The sequence below is a fragment of the Lithobates pipiens genome, unplaced genomic scaffold (genome assembly GCF_037356315.1).
Source record: "Lithobates pipiens isolate NorthernLeopardFrog02 unplaced genomic scaffold, aLitPip1_a1.2 Scaffold_8, whole genome shotgun sequence".
In the NCBI taxonomy this organism is placed as follows: Eukaryota; Metazoa; Chordata; class Amphibia; order Anura; family Ranidae; genus Lithobates; species Lithobates pipiens.
In genome coordinates, this window is record NW_027507903.1 from 215,910,088 (window position 1) to 215,924,967 (window position 14,880).

The 14,880-nt window shown below is 41.2% G+C and overlaps 1 protein-coding gene across 2 annotated transcripts in view; it reads left to right on the forward strand.

Moving 5' to 3' along the window:
• Positions 1–14,880, forward strand: part of DOCK4 (dedicator of cytokinesis 4) — a 490,280-nt gene that overhangs the window by 66,388 nt on the left and 409,012 nt on the right. The gene's annotated exons all lie outside the window — the stretch shown is intronic.

Genomic DNA, 14,880 nt, shown 5'->3' on the forward strand with positions numbered 1-14,880 from the left:
TGTCTTGTGTGGGACAACTTTTAATCCTGTGGACCAGGCTTTGCTAAATGTCTGCAGGGTTGTTATAAGCCAGGTCTGAGCGTAGCTCAGGACCTTTGCAGCTGTTTGGGGACAGAATTTGTGTGAGTATAGAAGTGTGCTCCAGGCAGGATAGGTAGGTTACCTACAGGGGAGACAAGACTCCATGTTGGAGTGATTCCCAGTGCTTTGTGCACTGATGTGCAGTCATGTTGGAACAGAAAGAGGCCATTCCCAAACTGTTCCCACAAAGTTGGGAGCATTATATTGCCCCGAATGTCTTGGTATGCTGACGCCTTAAGAGTTCCCTTCATTGGAACTTAGGGGCCAAGCCCATCCCTTAAATACAACCACCATACCATAATCCCCCTCCATTAAGTGATTTGGACCAGTGCACAAAGCAAGGTCCATAAGGCCTTCTTGTCCAACATCAGTGCCTGACCTCACAAATGTGCTTCTGGAAGAATGGTCAAACATTCTCATAGACGCACTCCTGAACCTTGTGGACAGCCTTCTCAGAAGAGTTGAAACTTATAGCTACAAAGGGTGGACCAACTCAATATTGAAGCCTACTGTCTAAGCCCCTGTACACACGGTCGGACATTCTGCCAACCAAATCCGTCGGATTTTGTCCGACGGATTGTGTCCGAAACTGTTGCATACACACAATCGGACCAAGTTGTCGGAAAATCCAATCATTCAGAACGTGATGGCGTTATTTCGTTACGATGGGACTACGTTCAGGCTAGTAGCCAATAGCTTTGGTCTAGGAATTTGATCTGAGCATGCGTGGCACTTGGTCCGATCAAAATTTTCTACACATGATCGGAGTATGTCCGATCGAACCAGTTGGTCTGAAAATATTTCCAACATGTTGGAAAATCGGGTCCGACGGATATTTCGACGGAATCAGTCCGATGCATACCACACACAGTCGGATTATCCAACAACACGGTCCGATAGGACACATTCCGACGGATTCTCCGACCGTGTGTACAAGGGCTTAGACTGGGATGCCATTAAAGCTCATATGTGTGTAAAGGCAGGTGTCCCAATACTTTTGGTAATATAGTGTATGTGAACGCAGACTAAGTCTCAAGAGTGGGAGAGTCTGGGGTGCAGGGAGAACCCTATTCAGAGACCAATAGTGGGCCCAGGCAGTCAGGTTCTGCAAGTATAGGCTGAGTGAGCCCTTGGGGGGCCCATGGTCTTGGAGACCAGAGAGCAGCGGTGCTGTTGACGGGGAACCCAGGTGGCTCTGCAAATTTTGTTAACACTGTTTTGGAGTGAAGCTGAAAACCCTGTGTCACTAAAACTTTACATTTTGCTTCAAGCGCTAAAAGTGGGCTGCTGTCCACTTAAATACAGTTCTGACTGAAGTGAAATCACTTTAAAAAAGCTCACCGTCTCTGAGCTAACCAACTCTCATGTCGATAAAAAAATAAAAATAAAATAATATAATATAATATTGTGTGTGTGTGTGTGTGTGTGTGTGTGTGTGTATACAATATATTTACCTGTTTTGTTGCATTACAGCCTTTAGTTCGATGTTTTTTTAAACTGAATTATATGTGATGGATCAGAACACCATAGTCTAAGTTGGTGAAGTAAAATTAGAAAAATATATACATAAACCTATTTTTCATAAATTAAAAACTGATAATTGGCATGTGCGTATGTATATTGTTATGAAGCTCATAAAAATCTCTGGTGTAACCAGTTACCTTCAGAAGTCACATAATTAGTGAAATGATGTCTACCTGGGTGCAATCTAAGTGTCACATGATCTGTCATTACATATACACACCTTTTTGAAAGGCCCCAGAGGCAGCAACACCTAAACAAGAGGCACCACTAACCAAACACTGCCATGAAGACCAAGGAACTCTCCAAACAAGTAAGGGACAATGTTGTTGAGAAGTACAAGTCAGGGTTAGGTTATAAAAAAAAAAATACAAATCTTTGATGATCCATAGGGGCACCATCAAATCCATCATAAACAAATGGAAAGAACATTGCATAACAGCAAATCTGCCAAGAGACGGAGCACACCAAAACTTACAGACCGGGCAAGGTGGGCTTTAATCAGAGAGGCAGCACAGAGTCCTAAGGTAACCCTGGATGAGCTGCAGAGTTCCACAGCAGAGACTGTACATAGGACGACAATAAGCCGTACTCTCCATAGAGTTGGACTTTATGGCAGAGTGGCCAGAAGAAAGCCATTACTTTCAGCAAAAAATAAAATGGCACGTTTCGAGTTTGCGAAAGAACACCATCACCATAATGAAACATGGTGGTGGCAGCATCATGCTGTGGGTATGTTTTTCAGCAGTTGGGATTGGGAAACTGGTCAGAATTGGGGGAAAGATCGATGGTGATAAATACAGGGATATTCTTGAGCAAAACCTGTACCGCTCTGCATGTGATTTGAGGCTAGGACGGAGGTTCACCTTCCAGCAAGACAATGACCCAAAACACACTGCTAAACAACATTTCAGTGGTTTAAGGCCGCGTACACACGGGTGGATTGTCTGTCCAACTTAGTCCGCTGAACCGTGTTTCAGCGGACAATCCGCTCGTGTGTGGGCTTCAGCTGACTTTTTCAGCGGACTGTCTGACGAACAAAGTCTTACGGAATTTCCGTAATTTTGTCCGTCCAAACTTGGTTTCAGCGGACAGTCCGCTCGTGTGTTGGCAAGTTGGACGGACTAAGTATGGCGCATGCTCAGAAAGGATTTACGCGGCCGAAGGTTGCATTGCAGTGTATAGGACGTCTTTTTTCTAGTCCCGTTGTACGTGCTGTACACGTCATCGCGCACGCTTTCAGCAGACTGTCTGCTCATCGTGTGTGGTCAAGTCCGTTCATTCAAATTTTGAACGGACTGTCTGTCGGATTGTCTGACGAACTTAGTTGGGCAGACAATCCGCCCGTGTGTACGCGGCCTAAGGGGAAACATGTAAATGTGTTGGAATGGCCTAGTCAAAGCCCAAGCCTCATTCCAATAGAAAATCTGTGGTTAGACTTAAGGATTGCTGTTCATAAGCGCAAACCATCCAACTTGAAGGAGCTGGAGCAGTTTTGTAAGGAGGAATGGGCAAAAGTCCCAGTGGTAAGACGTGGCAAGCTCATAGAGACTTATCCAAAGTGACTTGGAGCTGTGATGGCCACAAAAGGTGGCTCTACAAAGTATTTACTTTAGGGGGGTGAATAGTTATGCACATTGACTTTTTGTCCTATTTGTTGTTTGCTTCACAATAATAAAAAAAAGTTGTGGACATGTTCTGTAAATGAAATGATGCAAATCCTCAAACAATCCATGTTAATTCCAGGTTGTGAGGCAACAAAACACAAAAAATGCCAAGCGGTTAAATACTTTTGCAAGACACTGTATGTGCATGTGCCTGGGGCAGGGCAATAACATGGTGTTCTCCTGGATATCTACAGGTCCATATATAGTTGAACACAGACACAATTTTAGTTTTTGTTCAGGTATTTACAAAAACATATTCAAGCTATAGGTATAGTTATATAATGAATATGGGCTGAAAGTGCACACTCTCAGGTTTAATTTCGAGGGTATGTACATCCAAATCGGAGGAAAGGTTTAGGAATTGCAGCTCCTCAGATTAGCCACCCCCTCTTTTTAAGGGACCAAAAGTAATTGGACAGTTGAATCAAAAGCTGTTTAATGGCCAAGTGTGGGCTACTACTTCTTGATTTATTCATCAATTAAGCAGGTAAAGCCTAGCTTTACATTGATGCGATTTGGCATTTCAAATCGCATGCCAAATTGGCAGCTATTGCCAGCAATAACCCCATCCGAATCGGTGTGACACTGCACCAATTCCCAAAAGTAGTTTGTGTACTACTTTTGGTGACTTCAGGGTGTGATTTTGTATAGACATCTGTGCAGGAACCCACACAGATGTCTCTGAAATCGACCCTGAAGTCAGACCGACATGCGGGTATGAAATCGTGCACGTTTAGCTGAACTTGCATGATTTCAATCCCGCTGTCTGTTTGAACCTAGCCAAAAGGCCTGGAGTTGATTCTAAGTGTGGTATTTGGAATCTATTGCTGTGAACCTACATCATACATTCAAAGGAGCTGTCCATGTAAGGCTTCAAAAGAGAGATAGCAGCAACATTAGGAGTGGCCAAATTAACAGTTTGGTACATTCTGAGGAAAGAAGAACACACTGGTGAGCTCAGCAGCATAAGAGGCATGGACGTCTACGGAAGATTAAAGCGGTGGATGATTGCAGGATCATCTCTATGGTAAAGAAAAACCCATTCAAAACATCCAGACGAGTGAAGGACACTCTCCAGGAGGTGGGCGTATCATTATCAAAGTCTACAATTAAGAGAAGACTTCACGAAAGCAAATACAGAGGGTTCACCACAAGGTGCAAAACATTCATAAGCCTGAAGAATAGAAAAGCCAGATTAGACTTTGCCAAAAAAGCCAGACCAGTTCTGGAAAAGCATTCTTTGGATGGATGAAACTAACCTTAATCTTTACCAGAATGACAGGAAAAAAGGATGTGGGGAAAGCTTGGAACAGCTCATGATCCAAAACATACAATGTCAATTGTAAATATGGCAGAGGCAGTGTGATGGCATTGGGCATGCGTGGCTTCCCAGTGACTCTGGGTCATTGGTGTTTATTGATGATGTGACAGAAGCAACTGGATGAATTCTGCTGCCCAGCCCAGATTCAGCAAAATACAGCAAAGTTGATTGGACAAGGATCCAAAACGCACTGCAAAAGCAACCCAGGAGCTTTTGAAGGAAAATAAATGGAATATTATGCAATGGCCAAGTCAATCACCTGATCTGAACCCAATTAAGCATGTGTTTCACTTGCGTAAGGCAAAACCAAAAGCAGAATAACCCACAAAGTACAACTGAAGACAGCTGCATTTAGAGCCTGGCAAAACATCAGAAAGGAGGAAACCCAGTCTTTGGTAATGTCCATGGGTTCCAGACTTCAGGCAGTCATTGGTAGAAAAGGATTCTCAACAAAATATAAAAAATTTACATTTTACTTATTATTTTCATTTGTCCAATTACATTTTGAGCCCCTGATAGTTTTTGTTTTAATTTTATTCTGGTGGCATACAAAGCCAAAAGTGTGAACATTGTGCTTGTGTCCAAATATATATGGACCTAACTGTACATACTGTATGCTGTAGTATGTTTTTTGCACTGAAAGTAGCTGCAGAGCAAGACCACAGTAATAGTCCTATTTGTAATTTAATGTCACTTCCACAAATGGAGATAGGGAGGTGTCCTTTGTGTTGGGTACTCATAGGGTCCAACTTGACACAAAATGTTTGTATGTTCACAGTGCAGGTGCTGAAGTGGGAATGTGTAATTAATGCCATTTTTTTTTGAGAAAAAAAGGTAATTTATTCAATGCTTAAAATAAGAGTTTGCAAGGTTGTAAACTATAAATTACATTTCTAATTTACACATCCTATATAAGTTGCACGTGATCTTCCTTCTGCAGCAGGCTCAGATGTTTGGCTTGTTTTCAATATTGGCATTTAATAGGTTATTGATCATTTCATTCAGACTGACCGAGCACTACATTTTCTGCTCTCTAATTGTCTTAGAGCATGTTTCAATTTCATTTCACTCTTTGTTGTATTCTGCATATTCAGTCTGAACAGCAATCATCATTCACTTTATGAATAAATCCAAACATAATTTCATACGTTTCTTCATGAGGACTTTTGACAAATAAATGATATGCCTGTAACAAAAGGGTAAAGCAGGCAAAAATTGTATGTTTTATAAAAATATTAGCTGTATGACTAATTGTAAATAACTTTTTCTAAATAAGTGTAATAAGTCATATTTTCCGTAAATCATAAAAGCTAGAGCATAATATTTTGACCTCTCTCTTGGTTTGGTGCTGAAAACAAACTACTATTTGGTTACCATAGGTAAACCTCTTCCTGTACTTGTTGTAAAATAAAAAGTAAAGCAAGTCTGTTTTGACTTGTATGTGAGTGTGATTTGTACATAAATAAGATCATAAAATAAATACTTGCATTGCGCTTTTCTATTCTTCTATTGTTTTCTTATTTATTGGAGTGAGCAATATTATGCTTGATATCCTCTTATTGGATGATTATTCATCTAGGTTCTATTTTAAGTTTGCATAGCTGTGTGCGTTTCGGTTGTATGCTTTAGGTGTAACTAATTTAGTAACTTCTGTTAATGCATATGTCACCATTATTGTGCCTTACTGTCAACTTTAATTCCCAGATCGTAGGGCAGTCATCAGCTGTAGGTAATTAGCTGAATCATTCATCTGTTTTATCAAGTGCATACGTTTATTAAATAACCATACAAAAAGAGGTATTGTATATAATAAGCCATAGAAACTTATTGCAGATCAGCTTTTCATTAGGACAATTAATATTGAATTTAGTTTAATTGGTTGACGTATGTTACTGGACGTTATGTTGTATACCCTGTTATTAAAAACACTGTGTTGCGCAAGAATAATACTATAAACACGATAAATGTCAATTACAGATGAAAAATAATTCTTAAATTATAGGGTAGTTATTAGATGTAGGGATGGATACATAACAAGAATTATAATAAATCGTGTGTCCTTGTAAATGTGATTAAAAAATATAGCTTAGTTATGATTGTCTAGCGAGAAAAGGGTTGAATCCCTAGGAATCTTCTAGATATCTGCTTCAATGGCTCCTAAGAGGCAGTATAATCTTCCTTCTAATACATGTATGGTCTTATTTAACAAACACACACTGCCATATATCCTGGCATATATAAAAGACTTAAGTCAATGCACCTACGTAATAATAATACATCAATCAATTTAATTTTTTTAAATGCAAGCTGTGTGAGTGCCTGAATTGCACCTGGTATCTGCTTCTTGCAAAGCTAGAATGTAAGAGTAAGTACTGTAGCAGTACAAGATGCCTGTAAGTTCATGATAGGAGGAAGCAGTAAAGGAGAAATAAGCTCATTTGCTTGCTGCTTGTCTTTTCACTCTCTAGTAACAGGTTGGGGCAGGTCCATAATGACCTGTGATAAGAGGAAATAGGTTAAAGTGGAGTTCCACGCAAAAGTAGAAGCTCAGATTATACCCGCCTCCCCTCCAGTGCCACATTTGGCACCTTTCAGGGGGGAGCGGGTACCTCAGAAGTTCAGCCCCCTCCTCCTTCCCTTGCCGCCTGGCCATTCAGAAAGCGCAGCACGCTTCGCACGGGCGGAGTAGAGAACAGGCTGAAAAAAAAGGCTTCACTGCTGGATTCCCTTACAATGAATGAACGCATCAGCACGCGTGAGCCGATAGAAACATTGGCTGGGGTGCGGACATTGCTGGATTCCAGGACAGGTAAGTGTCCTAATATTAAAAGTCAGCAGCTACAGTATGTGTAGCTGCTGACTTTAATTTTTTTGCTTGTGGGGGGGACTCCGCTTTTAAGTTTACAGCCTTCAAGCTGGGTACATCCAGCAGCAGAAAGAAAAATACCACAAGGATGGATTCTGGATTAAAGTTAAAAAGTAAACATTTTAAAGTGTCATTAACCACTTGAGACCCGCGCTATAGCCGAATGACGGCTACAGCGCGGATCTCCTTTGCTGGGACTATGTCTATTGACGTCGTCCCGTGCACGAGCGGCCTGCGCGCCCCCTGAGGGGCGCACGCGGCACGCTCTTTGATCGGCGAGTCTATGAGACTCGCCTGATCACTGATCCGAGCAAGGGGTCGATCCCGACCCCTTATCACATGATCAGCTGTCAGCCAATGACAGCTGATCATGTGATACAACGGAGCCGGTAATCGGCTATTATTCCTCCTCGCACTGACAGCGCGAGGAGAGAAAAAAGAGCCGATCACCGGCGGCCGTGATCGGGACATCAGTCCCGATCACGGCCAGCCCTGCCAGTGCCCACCTTCCCCCTGCCAGTGCCACATCAATAAAAAATGTGTGCCACCCAGCAGTGCCCATAGTGCCACCCAGCAGTGCCCACAATCTGCCTCAACAAAGGTGCTGCACCCCAGTGGTGCCACATATCTGTGCCCATTAGTGTCATCTACCAGTGCCCATCAGTGCCCAGCATGGCTGCCCATCAGTGCCCAGCAGTGCCACCTATCAGTGCCCAGCAGTCCCATCTATCAGTGGTACCTATCAGTGCCCCTTAGTGCCACCCATCCGTGCCACGCATCTATGCCTATCAGTGCCCACCAATGCAGCCTATCAGTGCCGCCTCATCAGCGCACTTTAATGAAGGAGAAAAATTATTAAACATGATTTTTTTTTTTTTTTTGCATCTTTTTTTGTTTGTTTAGCAAAAAATAAAACTCCCAGCTGTAATTAAATACCACCAAAAGAAAGCAATATTTGTGGGAAAAAAATTATAAAAATTTCATTTGGGTACAGTGTTGTATGCCCGCGCAATTGTCATTCAAAGTGCATCAGCGCTGAAAGCTGAAAATTGGTCTGGGCATGAGGGGGGTTTAAGTGCCCAGTAAGCAAGTGGTTAAGGCTTGATTCACACTAGCGTGTTTTTTGATGCATTTTGCAGAAATGCAAGGACATTTTTTACATGTTTACGTTTATGTTTTGGAACATGTTTACATCAATGCATTTTTGTGCCTCTGCGTTTTTGGAAAGGGTCCGGGACTTTTTTTCATGCAAAATGCAGCGTTTTGCATGTAATAGAAGTCAATGGACCTGCATCAAAAACGCATTTTTTTTCACTGTATATATCTGGTTGCTAAGCAACCACAGTGTTAAAAAAAAAAAAAACGCTAATCGCGGTAAAAACGCGTGTCCAAAAACACGGCAAGCACCGCAAAAAGCACTGCAAAAACACTCAAAAGCAACATGCATAGATGTGAATCGAGCCTAACGCCAACTTCATTAAAAATTGTCAGTACATGCTGTTCATACTCATTGTGATTAGTTTTCTGTATTCTGCAGAGAACCTGGTTGATCCGGCCGTTCTGTCCCTCCCTCCTTGTCTGTAATGCTGCTGCAGACTGTGTGCAGAGACTGTGTAGACCAGCGGTTGGTTACCTTGTTGTTTTTGGTAGGAGTGCTGCATTATGTTATACTTTCTCAGTGTCACTGGGGGATTTTGCCTCGAGTCTTAAAGTTAGCCAAAAGTTTTTTTTTTTTTCTGATTTAGCCACTTTCAGCTTTCACACCTCAAACCAAACCCCAAAGATCTTTTTTTTTTTTTTTTTTTTCAATTCTGCTATGAGCCTTGTCATCTAGCAATAACTTTTTCATTACTTAAAAGAAAAGTAAAGGAATCTTTTTTTGCACATTGATGCTTGCCTAGATGAGCCCAATTCTGCATCTGTCCCCTGGTGCCTCTACACTGAGGACCGAGCGATCAAACTTTGCCGATCGCTCGGTTTTCAGAGCTTCCCGAGCAGAGAGCTGCAGACTATCAGTCACAGCTCTCTTCTCTTCTCCCTCCTTGCTCATTGGAGCGCTGGGCTGTGGAGGGGGCGGCCAGCTCAGTCTCTCAGCAGCTCGCTGAGAGGCTGAGGCGGGTGTGGGTCCAGACTCTGTGGTCAGGATGACGCAGTGCCTGGACTGACATTGGTAACATCAGCAGAGAGCTAACATCAGTCCACTTTCTGCTGAAAAGAGGTCACAGGAGTGCAAAACGAATTGCACTCCTGTGATCCAGAGGAAAAGTACAGCCAAACAAGCTTTGGCTATACTTCTCCTTTAAGATAAAGTAATACATATATAACTTTGAGATCAAGCAAGGTTTCTTTGAGCTCTCCTCATTGGCTCACTGGCTTTGATTTCTGCTGTGTGAGCCAATGAGGAGAGAAAGACCCTGAAAAGCTGCTGCTATCGTGCACATTGCTGGATGGAGATGGGGCTCAAGTAAGTATAACAGCTAGGGGAGAGTCCAAAGTGCTAGCTAAGTGGCAGCTGCTGTAATGGAGCTAGAATTAACTCTGCAAGGAAGACAAAAGAAGCAGAACCATCTAAGTGTAGCAGTGTGAGACTTTAATAGCCACATTAAGTAAGCAACTCACAGGATCGTGGCAGATAACTCGTCAGTCATTCGCCACTGTGGGTCTTATTACCACTACACTTAGATGGCTTCTTTTCTTGTCTTTTTATCAACGCTGTGCCAGCTGGTCTGCTGTTTGACATCAGCAGCTGTTTTTACACAATTTCCATCCCTCAGCAAAAGTAGAGAAAAGCAAGCAAAGCGGATAGGGCATGCTCTGCTCTTTGCTTATTTCAAGAAGGTTAAAGCAAGGTTTCAAGAAAGTTAAAGCAAGCCTTTTACACTGATGCATTTTTCCTGCAAGAAAAATGCTTTAAATCCAATGGAGCATTTTGAAAAGTTCTGCATGTTACATCCTTGGTGCAGTTTTCAAAATTGTGCCAAAAATGTAGCTCCTCTTTGAAATAAATGGAAAAACTGCAAAAACTTGCCAAGTTTGCATTTTTTGTGCACTTTTGGAGTCACATGTCCATTTTTCACAGGTGCAGGCGACCAAAAAATGCACCAGAACGCATCTAAAACTAGGCAAAACGTTTTTTTACCACGGTTTTGCTACAGAACAGTGTTAAAGCTGGCTTAATCTTTTCTGAAGGAGGGGAAAGCATTGTATAATGAAAAGTATGGCATCAGTGGCGGCTCAATATTTTAGGGGGGGACAGGCTTAACGCCACAACCCCTCACCTCCCTACGGGGGGACGGATGGGAAGGTGGCGATTAACCCCCCCCCCCCGTGGGAGATGGACCTTAGGAGGCAGATGACAGGGATCTCGCTCCTCACTTCGGGGCCATTTCTTCTCCTCCCAACCAAACAGTAAGTGGGTCTTGAGACCCGATTGTCTTGCTTAATAAAGTAGTGGCCAGTCCCTTTTTTTAAATTTATTTATTAATTATTCTCAATGCATATGTACCTAGAATTGAAAACTGTCATCTGATTCATTTTCCAGATCATACAATATGTATGTGCTCTGCGCCCTGAGCCTACCTTGTTTTCTTAAGCCAATTGGAGCCTCAGGCTCTAATCACGTGCTTAAAAAACCAAAATAAAAACCCATTTGAATCCAATGCGACTGGCGCCCTGCACGTAGATTAGGGGCTGGGCCGCCAATGTATGGCATCATGAAACGCACTGCCTTCCAGCTTCTCAAGGATCTGAAATAGCGTTTCTTGATCAACACTACATGCCAAAGTCGAGCACCAAATGTGTTATACAGGACACTAACATACAGTTTACGAAGTAGGGCCGGGGAAAAAATCTATTTAAATCTTGAATCGAGTTGAGAGGTCAAATCGATTAAAAATTTCAGCAAATCGATTTTCTTTGATTCTTTTTTCTTATTTTTTATTTTTTTCACCAGGACCAGCGCAGTGTCAGTGAGGTGCTGTGGGCAGGAGTTTTTAGGCGAGGCCATGGTTTCGGCCTAGTCCGCGAGGCTGGACACCGCAGACTAGGCCGAAGCCACGCCCTCGCCTAAAAACTCCTGCCCGCAGCTCCTCAGGACCAGCGCGGTGTCCGTCAAAAAACAAACAAACAACAATTCGAATCATGAATCGAGGGTGTTTTTTTTTTTTTTTTTTTTTTTTTTTTTTTTAAATCGCAGTTTTTTTTTTTTTTTCGTGAAAATCACCCAGCTCTATTACGAAGTCAGCAGAAATAGTTAATGGCAAACTAATCTGCTACAGTATATACAATACATAGCATTGGTGAACTAAATGAATACATATTTTATGTAAAAGGTGAAGACTTTAGTTTCGAGCTTTGCAACCATGTAGCATTTATGTCGGCTCACCTACAGTATATTAGGTCAAGCTGTTCTGCCTGCATAATATAGTAGTGCCCTGAGCTGCCTCCCAGCACAGTCCTCTTCTTTTTTTTTTTTTTTTTCTCATTGTAATGCATGTGTACCTAGAATTGAAAACCGTTAAATTTCAGATGGAGAACTGTCAGACGATTAATTTTCCAGATCATACATAATGTGTAATGGTAACAGCTGGAAAATGAGTAGGAAAATATTTATATCTTGGTATTTGTGTAATGAAGTACGGAGGAGCCAGACCACCAACTGCAGCTCAGCTGAGAATTGTGGCAAGTTTTTATTCCACTTACATGTTGTTAATATCGATTTTCCTGTTTCTGGAAATCCACACTTTGTGTAAGGGGACAGAACAACTTGTGTCCAGGGATAATACTGTAGCTGACTTTGTTCTGCTGCATTAGCCAAGATGTGTAAATGTTACAAGTGAGCTATCAATATTGTTTAAGTAGTCTGCAGAAAAAAGGTCTTTGCTCTCAAGCTGTTATACCCTAAGGGACTGCTTATGGCTTTCGCTTCCTTTTACTATGAATAAATCATTAGTAAACACAATCAATTTTTATTCTCTCAATGGACACTTATTGCATTGTCTGACTACAATCACATGTGATACGAAGACAAACGTTTCTACTCCTAAGCTAGTGATGCCATGCGTTTGCCACTTTCACGTGTTCTGTGCCATTTGCTAGTGTGTATGTGTTTTTTTTTTTTTTTTTTTAATATACAACATTTTAATATCATTAGCATTATAACTATAATTAATAAAATTATTTGTTATTAATGCTGGATGATTGAGTAACTGAAGCATTTTACAATAAACAATGTTTTGTTTTTGTTTTTTGTCTTGTTTTTGATTTTTCTTTAAAAAAAAATTCTAATTTTTTTTTTTTTGCATTACAATATAAATGCTATATTGTGATGCAAAAAAAAAAAAAAAAAAGAATAATTAGAAAACTCTATGGTTAATAGATATAGTTAGTATATATCCTTTTTTAGTGTCACATGCCTTTTTGTTTTATATTATTCTGCATGTTTCTCTTCAGTTCAGGCTTTTTATAAACAGTGACAGGGGTTGAATAAACTACAACACTGCTGGAAAAGCTTGAGTGTATATAGAAGCAGTTTATCTTATATATAACAAAAAAAAAAAAAAAAAGTAAAGCATGTGTGTAAAACATGACTGTGCCCCTGGCAGTGTTAAAAGTCTATCGTTCAAAAAAAAAAAAAAAAAAGAATAAATGGCATAACTATAATGAAACAAACGATCAGCCCATACAGTTATCAGAATAAAAAGATGAGAGAAAAGGGATGAAAAGAAACAAATATTTAAAATCCTTTTCTGCATCCCCTTTGCCACTTTCTACAGTATCTACCTGCCCTTGATCCAGTGTTTGCATATAATTGCTAATGACTGGCTTCCCAAAGGTAAAAATGGTGGGCCATGATGTGTGTCAGCCCACGGTTGCTTGTAGACTCCACCATGGGTGATTAATGTAGGAGCACAATTGGAAGATGGTTGCTACTAGGGGTACAACGGATCAAAAAACGTAGGGATCAGATCGTTCCTCGGATCAGAGTCACAGATCGGATCATTTTTCGGATCAGCAAAAAACAAAAAGGACAAGACAAATCTTGTTGCACCCACCGGAGTGTTAGATTTCAGTTATTTTCAACACAAAACGGAGCTTATATGCTTAAGTATTTGTAAATCCGACAGACTGTGTAGATGTTAAATTTTAAACGCAGCTGCAAACCTGCTGACCTTACATGGTTGCTAAATTGACAGAACAGAACACCCCTGATTTTCACATTTAACTAAATGGGTGTAAACTCCGGTGTGTGTAACAAGATGTCCTCTTGCCCCTTCTCACTCTATCAATACTGTGCAGGAGTGTGGGGTGTAGCAAGATGGCAACAAAATGTCACTTCCTGACGAGACAGCGGCTGCCGCTGGGTACACAGATGGCCACCACTCCGGAGCTAGGCCGAAGCTGCGGCGTTTCCAAAGCCACGAAATCAGTGAAGCGCTCTGCGGAACGCGTGATGTTCAAATCCGAACAGGTTGACCCGTTCGGATCACGGATCGGTGGCGATCCGTTGCACCCCTAGTTGGCACCTTCATAAGTGTCTAAACAAGGACCTTTATTAAAGGATCATAGGGTATTGTAATAATGAATGCTGAATGTTTAAAGTGGTTGTAAAACCAAGAAAAAAAAAAACCTGCAAGACAAAGGCATAATGAGCTAGCATGCATAGCGTACTAGCTCATTATGAATTACTTGCCTGAGATCGAAGCCCCCGCAGCCATCCTCGTAAACCGCTCCGGCGGCCAACATTGCTCTCAGGGTTACTTCCTGGTATAGTGGGCTCCGGCGCTGTGATTGGCTGGAACAATTACTCAGTCATGCAACACTGTACCCAAATGATTTTTTTGTCCTTTTCTTTATACAAATAGAGCTTTCGTTTGGTGGTATTTGATCACCTCTGGGTTTTTTATTTTCTGCTCTATGAAAGAAAAAATGTTTTTCTTTGTTTCTGTGATAAAATTTTGCAAATTAGCAATTTTTCTTCATAAATTTTGGCCCCAATTTATACTGCTACACATCTTTGGTAAAAATAACCCAAATTAGTGCATATTCTGTGATCTGTGTGAAATTTATAGAGTACAAGCTATGGTGCAAATCATAAAAAAATGATCACATCTGATGTACTGAGACCCTAACAAGCCAAGTACAAATGCTCCCTAAATGACCCCTTTTTGGAAAGTAGACATTCCAATGTATTTAGTAAGAGGCATGGTGAGTTATTTGAAGTTGTAATTTTTCCCCACAATTCTTTGCAAAATTAAGATTTTATTAACTTTTTTATTTTTTTCACAAAATTGTCATTGTAATAGCTTTATTTCTCTCACACGGAATGTGCCTACCACAAATAACACCCCAAAATACTTTCTGCTACTCCTCCTGAGTATAACAATACCACATGTGTGAGACTGTTACACAGCCTGACCACATAC